Genomic DNA, 8,480 nt, shown 5'->3' with positions numbered 1-8,480 from the left:
TGACCTGCTCCATTATTTTGAGTCACTTTGACCCTGAAACACATATTGAGTTTTATTCACTGAAATGAAAAGTCTCAAACTTTATGGCATTACTTTCTAATGCAAATTTTTGGTGAGATTTGATCCTTTAAAAGTTTTCATTTTTCTTTAGTGCAAGAAAATGTGTCTCTAGATCAAAGTGATTCATTAAAGTAGCAGGTCACAAATATTTCACATAGTCCTTTATATTATATATAATATAATATGTATAGTATATATTATTTAATATATAAATTATATATATTATATATTATTTAGTATATAATATAATATAATACAATATAATATAATATGAATTATATAATATAAATACATTACATGCAAAGGATTAAAAAGCATCAGAGAAAAAAAAAACATTTTTAGACAAACATTTTTATAAAAATCTTTAATCAATATTTTCATGCTATAATTTATTATATTCTGAAATCATTTATGAAAACACTATTCTAGAAAAAAATTGCATACTGTATGTACACAACCATTCAATAGTTTTTTTTTTATTCAGTAAGGATGTAATAAACTGACAGCAAATACATAATTATATTAAATAATTATATAATTATTTTAAATAAATTATGTTCTTTTGAATTTATTAAAATTATAATTTAAGAAAATTATAGATGTATAATTAATTTTTAAAAGGTTTCTTATGCTCATCAAGGCTGCATTTATTTAATAAAAAATACAGAAAAAAAACTGTAATATTGTGAAATATTATTGGCAATTAAAATCATGGTTTTCTATTTTAATATACTTTAAAATATAATTTATATTTAATATATATATATATATATATATATATATATATATATATATATTATATATATATATATATAATTTTTTTTTTTTTTTTTCAATGTTGGAACCTGTAATCATTTTTTCATGGAAAATTCAGCTTTGCATCACAGAAATAAATTATATTTTAAAGTATATTGAAATAGTTTTTCTGTATTAAAAAATATATATATTTGGTTTCAAAATTAAATTTAAAAATTATTAAAATAGAAAGTTATTTTAAAATTGTAGTAATATTTGATAGTATTACTGTTTTATTAGAAAATTTCAAATCCATATCAAAACTAACACTCCTCTTCCCTGTTACACAGTTACACCGTTGCCCAGCGCTACTGCTCGATTACCCATAATCCCTCAGTCAACTATCTCAACACTGTCAAACACAGACCTCTTTATATTCATCCACTCTCTCTCTTTCTCTCACACACACACACACTCACCGTTGTACTCTGAATGTGCGAGTGGTCTGCAGAGAACCACAGGAAGTGATAATCAAGAAATAGACACGTTACCGAAGACGAACACAGACAGACGAACATAGTTCAAAATCCAAGACATTTTCCTAATGTTTCTGCCTTTTTAGAAACACTAATCAGACAGGAAGAAGAGAGAGAGAAAGAGGGGAAAAAATGAAACAATGAGGCCTTGGCCATTTAGAAAAGTAGTTCTCCATACAGAACAAATGCACTGCAGCTTATTAGAGGAGAAGAGAGGCTTCCTCTGCAGATTTACCATTTGAGTGAGCACTCAATTTACAAGAAGGCTTGAAATGTGAAAGGTCAGAGAGACACAGCTCAATTATGTAATAAATTGAAATTATTGATCTGAGACTATTAAACGTCCTGATGAAGATGACTGTTTTGTTCATTCTGCAGGTTTACCATGCTGCCTGTGGAACAACAACTTTTCCTAGTCATGATCCTTGCATCTCACAGGATTTCCGCTCCAAAATGATTTTCACTTAGAGACTAATCTCCTAATATCACTCCTTTCATCCATCCATCCTTTTATTGTCTCATCCTTCCAATGCCGCATCCTTCCTTCTTTTCCTTATCCTCTCGTTCTATACGCTAATCCTTCTCTTGTTCTCCAGCTAGTGGCACGCGACAACCGTTCTTACATTCCGGTTTCTCCATAATCCAAAGCATTTCAGGAAAAACAACTCAAATCTGGGATTAAGTTTCGGTGGCCTTGTGGTGGAAGACAAATCTCTCGCTCTTGCTCCCTGTTTATCGCATTGCTTTCTTCACAAAAGCAGCTTTTGTACTTATCAGGATAAAATCAAGCGAAGGCATTTGGAAGTCTGGGGGGTGATACACGCAAAAAAAAAGTCCTCCTGGGACTCACATGAGCTGCTTTTAGTAAAAGAAGATGCTAGTGGATTTATATTCTTTTAAGAATTGGAAACAAAGAGCACATCCATCCAAAGAAAGATTAATAGTGTTATCAAAGACAAACAGACTATTTTATTACATAAAGGTTGAAATATGGGGCTTTTAAGATAACAAATGTCAGGATGAACTGACAACACAGTTCATTTTGGAAAAAATGGTAGAGAAAATATTTTTTAAAATATAAAATAACCCTTTAGCAATATTATATAGCTCAATAGTGTGACGATCATTTTGTGGTTCTGTTATTTTATTTTTAGTGGCTTGGTTTCAATATTTTATTACATTTCTTTCTTTCTAATGGTATTATTATTACTATTATAATAATATCATAATATTTGGAAAAGCGTTTGTCCACAAAAACAAAGACAAAGTCAACAACATGCAGAATGTAGAAATATACAGTCAAGCCCGAAATTATTCATACCCCTGGCAAATTTTGACTTAAAGTTACTTTTATTCAACCAAACAGCAAGTTTTTATTTTTTTATTTTTTTATTAGAAATGACACGGACGTCTCCCAGAAGATAATAAGACGATGTACAAGAAGCATCATTGTGGAAAAAACTATTACTCATCTTTATTTGCATTTGAACAAAAAGAGTCATGTCCAAAATTAATGTAATGTAATAAAATAAATATCTCAATAATCAATAGAAAAGCCTTTATTGGCTATTACAGCAATCAAACGCTTCACATAATATAACCAGCTTTTTGCATGTCTCCACTGGTATTCTTGCCCATTCATCTTTAGCGATGAGCTCCAACTCTTTCAGGTTGGAGGGTCTCCTTGCCATCACCCTGATCTTTAGCTCCCTCCACAGATTCTCAATTGGATTTAAGTCAGGACTCTAGCTGGGCCACTGCAAAACATTAATGTTTTTGTCTGCTAACCATTTCTTCACCACTTTTGCTGTGTGTTTTGGGTCATTGTGATGCTGAAATGTCCAATGGTGCCCAAGGCCATGTTTCTCTGCAAACTGCCTGATGTTGTTGTTGAAAATTTTGATGTATTGCTCCTTTTTCATGTTGCCGTTTACTATGATTAGGTTCCCTGGTCCATGGCTGAAAAACACCCCCAAAACATTAGGTTTCCACCACCATGTTTGACAGTGGGGATGGTGTTCTTAGGGCTGAACGCTTTCTTTTTTACGCCAAATGAAGGCTACATCATTGTGGCCAAACAATTCAATTTTTGTTTCATCTGACCATAAAACAGAAGACCAGAAGTCTTTTTCTTTGTCCAAATGAGCATTTGCAAAGGCCAAGCGAGCTTTTGTGTGTCTTATCTGGAGAAGTGGTGTCCTCCTTGGTCTGTGGAACCCAGCTGTGTGCAGTGTCCACTGGACTGTCTGCCTTGAGATGTTGCCACCAGCAGAGCCCAGATTCATCAGGATGGCCTTGGTGGTGATCCTTGGATTCTTTTTTACCTCTCTCACTATCCTCCTGGCCAGCACAGGTGTCACTTTTGGCTTCCGACCACGTCCTCTGATAACATTTAGATATGGTCTTATAGCCCTTTCCCAACTAGTGAGCAGCCACAATGCGCAGCCGAAAGGTCCTCAGTGAGCTCCTTTGTCTTAGCCATGACTGTCCACAAACCAACAGCAGAGAGCTTCTGTTTTTCAAATGTTGAGTTGATTAAAACAGCTGTTCCCAATTAAAGGTAATGAATGAGGGTAATTAGGATGCTTTAGAACAGCTTGGACTATTTGGAATGGTATAGAACTTTGGATTTTCCCATAGATTGTGACAGTTTGAATAATTTTGGACATGCCACTTTTTGTTCAAATGTAAATAAAAGCTGAGAAATATTTTTTCCACAATGGTCCCTCTTGTACATCGTCTCATTATCTTTTGGGAGAAGCCTTTGTCATTTCCGGTCAAAAAAAAAAACAACAACAACAAAAAAAAAAAACTTGCTGGTTGAATAAAAGTGTAGCTGTTTCATGTGAACCAAGTTCCCAAACTTTTTATTCACTTTTCAAAACAACATGCTTTACAATTCTGGTGTTTTTAGTCAAATTAACATATATAATATAACATTATAATGGTTTTTAAAAGCACATAGCCCCAGATCACTTTTTTATCACTTTGCAGTGTTGTAATGACCATCTTTGTGCAGTAACTCACCTATTGTAATGGTGTTTTGGGTTTTGTTTTGGGGTTTTGTTTCATGTTCATGTTTTCATGTCTTTTATTTTGTATTTGTTTCGTGCTGTTGTGTCTTGCTTCCCTTGCCCTCATGTATTCCTGTCATTGGTTCCCTAGTTCCATGTGTCCTGTTCTGATTGGTTGCTATGTCATGTTCCTTGTTTCTCATTGGTTGTTGGTGTCTTGTGACCTTTTCTGTCTATATAGCTGTCTAAATAGCCCTTGTGTTTGAATGGTTCCCTGTCGTGTATTGATGTTGTAACTGCTGTTTGGTGAGTGTTTGGTCAAGTCAAGTCAAGTCTGTTTGTTCAAGTCAAGTCTCGTTTGTTTTGGATTATGTTTGGATTATGGATTTCGCACTTATGTAAATAAACTGCACTACACATCTCGCCGTTTCAGTGGATTATTTGTTACAGAATACGCGACCGTCAAAAATGAACCCAGCAGTTTCGCGCCTCCTCTGCCTTCGTCAAGGCGACAGGGCGATAGAGGAGTATGTTGAAGATTTTTGTGGACTGTGCCATCTTGTTGCTTTTAATGATGTGGCCCTTAAGGACATTTTTAGAGTGGGTTTAAATGAGCCCATTTGTTCTCAATTGCCTGGGGGAAAGATTCATTGGTCATTGGAACAATATATTGACTTTGCTTTGTTGCTGACGGTTCCTCATATACTGTGGGGGTTGCAGATGAGGAACACGTCACATCTGCCAAGCCACAGCCACTTCACGTCATGTCTGCTGATTCAAAGCCTGCTCACGTCATGTCTACTGCTCCAGGGCCTGCTCACACCAAGCCTGCCGCTCCAGGCCCTGCTCACGCCAAGCCTGCCGCCATCCCAGAGTCTGCACCCAAGATGGCTGCCACTCCAGAGTCTGCACCCATCATGACCGCCAATTCAGAGCCTGTCACCAAGATGGCCACCATCCAAAGCCTGTTCACAAGATGGCCACCCCTCCAGAGCCAGTTCACAAGATGGCTGCCATCCCAGAGCCAGCTCACAAGATGGCCGCCCTTCCAGAGCCAACTCACAAGATGGCCGCCCTTCCAGAGCCTATTGCCAAGATGGCCGCCACGCCAGAGCCAAGCCAATCCACGGTCCCTATACCAGAGCCACGCCATGCCTCGTCTGATCTGCCAGAGCCACGCCATGCCTCGTCTAATCTGCCAGAGCCACGCCATGCCTCACCTTATCCTTCAGAGCTTCGTCATGTCATGATTGCAAGTGTGATGGATCCACCAATGATGTCAGTGAGAGCTGCTGGCATCCCAGTGGTCCCTACACCCACTAGCCCGGTGGGTCTCCCTCTATCCACTGTGCTGCCTGTGATGGTCATCGCCATTTGTGTGTGGGCTGCACACTGCATCCCAGAGGCCACGTCTGTCCACGAATCTGCTCCAGAGGCCTCGTCTGTCCACGAGTCTGCTCCAGAGGCCTCGTCTGACCATGAGTCTGCTGCGCCAGTGCCTCCAGAGGTGGCAGCACCAGCTGCAGAATCTTCCAAGGAGGCGGCGTTCACGGCAGAACCTCCCAAGAGGGTGGCACCCTTTTATGAACTTTCTGCTCTGCCTGAACTGCCAAGGATTCACGCTCTGCCTGCACCGCCAAGGCTTCACGCTCTGCCTGCACCGCCAAGGCTTCACGCTCTGCCTGTACCGCCAAGGCTTCACGCTCTGCCTGCACCGCCAAGGCTTCACGCTCTGCCTGCACTGCCAAGGATTCACGCTCTGCCTGCACTGCCAAGGCTTCACGCTCTGCCTGCACTGCCAAGGCTTCACGCTCTGCCTGCACTGCCAAGGCTTCACGCTCTGCCTGCACTGCCAAGGCTTCACGCTCTGCCTGCACTGCCAAGGCTTCACGCTCTGCCTGCACCGCCAAGGCTTCATGCTCTGCCTGCACCGCCATGGCTTCCTGCTCTACCGGCTCCACCCTGGCTTCCACTGCTCCACGGTCTGCCACTGCCCCATAACCCAGGTCCTTCAAAGCTTCAATGTCTGCCACTGATCCACGGTCCAAGTCCACCTCTGCGTCATGATCCAGGTCTGCTATTACTCCATGCCCCAGGCCCTCCACTGTTCCACAGTTTGCCACTGCTTCACGGCCCAGGACCTCCATTAACCCACAGTCTGCCACTCTCCACGGCCCAGGTCCTCAAGTGTTTCACCGTCTGTCATTGCTCCACGGCCCAGGACCTCCACTGTTCCACAGTCTACCACTGCTTCATGGCCCAGGTCCTCCACTGTTCCACAGTCTGCCACTGTTTCATGGTCTAGGTCCGGGGTCGTCAACTGGCAGACCACGGTCCGGATTCGGACCGCAAGATGCGTCCATGCGGACCGTGAAAGCTTTTGACATATTTAAATTAAAAAATGCCAAACGCTAATTTCTAATAAATTTATATCAAGCACACCAGGGTCAGCGTTTGGGTGCAATCTTTCGTGCAGTCATGAGATCAGAGATCGGCGCATTGCGTACAGACAGATGTAGCTTTCACTGTTATTCGACCGCGCAAAGTGAAAGTAAAAACAGCGCTTTCAGTAACTGACATGCACATTCTCTCAGAGACAATGATAGACAAATATACTTAATATGCTGATATTAATTTACTTCCCTAATATTTCTCTTGTGCGCCGAACACAATGGGGAAAAAATAAAAAACGTATTTTGTGTAGGCTAAGGGTTGTTTTTGAAAGTCTGTGTTTAAAATAATTAATTGTCATTGATGACTGCAGTATTATTAGGGGTTAAGAAAGTCTTAATTATGATTTCAGGTTGTCTTAAATGTGGGGACTAAAAGGCAAGAATTGCGATGAAACTTTATAAGGCTATCCATTGAATAAATATGAGCGCTGCATGTTTCAAAGTCAGCTGCGGCGCTGCTTTGTGTACCATTCTGATAGCGCCTCCTGCTGGAAGAGAATGATCTGCCATTTTTAATCAGCTCATATCAATCTTCTGTTGTCAAAAAGACCACTGTGAAAATCAGTCCTAGTTTTAGGCAGCAAACACGTAGAGTTGTAAATGTGAACTGATGGATCGACAAGATCATGTGTTATACAAATATAAACAATTAAGGCAGTAAAATATGTATATGTTAATTAATATAATACTTGATTGACAATAATTGTTTAAAATAATATACGAATAGATACTTTTGACTCTTGAAGGCTGGAATGTGAAGTTTATAATTTAAGAAATCTTTTTTGTTTTGTGAAACCTGCATCTGAATTGTAAATCATGCTTTTTACAGTCATTTTAATTATTTATTTATTTCTTAATTTATTTTTTGTTCAGGTCTTTAAAAAGGTATTTAAATGTCTAGAATTTAAGCTAAAAAAACATAAATAGTTTTTTATATATAATTGTCCGGACCTCGGCTGGTGAGCAGGGTTCATTACTGGACCTCGAGCCGTTTTAGTTGAAGACCCCTGTTCTAGGTCCTCCACAGCTCCACTGCCCAGGTCCGCCATTGCCCCATGGTCCAGGTCCACCACTGTACCCTTGGTCTTGCCCTTTGGTTCTTGCTCCATGTCATGATTCTGAGCCTGTTCCCCTGCATGGACCTGGCCCTCCATCCCGCCCCCTATTTCACCCCTGCTCTACCACCCTCCTGGACTTGTTGGTTTTGGGTTTTGCTTTGGGCGTCGGGAGCCGCCCTTAGAGGGGGGGAAATGTAACAGTGTTTTGGGTTTTGTTTTGGGGTTTTGTTTCATGTTCATGTTTTCATGTCTTTTATTTTGTATTTGTTTCATGCTGTTGTGTCTTGCTTCCCTTGCCCTCATGTATTCCTGTCATTGGTTCCCTAGTTCCACGTGTCCTGTTCTGATTGGTTGCTATGTCATGTTCCTTGTTTCTCATTGGTTGTTGGTGTCTTGTGACCTTTTCTGTCTAGTATAAATAGCCCTTGTGTTTGAATGGTTCCCTGCCGTGTATTGATGTTGTAACTGCTGTTTGGTGAGTGTTTGGTCAAGTCAAGTCAAGTCTGTTTGTTCAAGTCAAGTCTCGTTTGTTTTGGATTATGGATTTCGCACTTATGTAAATAAACTGCACTTGGGTTCTACACATCTCGCCGTTTCAGTGGATTATTCGTTACACCTATCATA

Source organism: Garra rufa, chromosome 15 (genome assembly GCF_049309525.1).
Source record: "Garra rufa chromosome 15, GarRuf1.0, whole genome shotgun sequence".
In the NCBI taxonomy this organism is placed as follows: domain Eukaryota; kingdom Metazoa; phylum Chordata; class Actinopteri; order Cypriniformes; family Cyprinidae; genus Garra; species Garra rufa.
The sequence above is the reverse complement of the archived record's forward strand: the minus strand, read 5'-3'. Positions refer to the sequence as shown.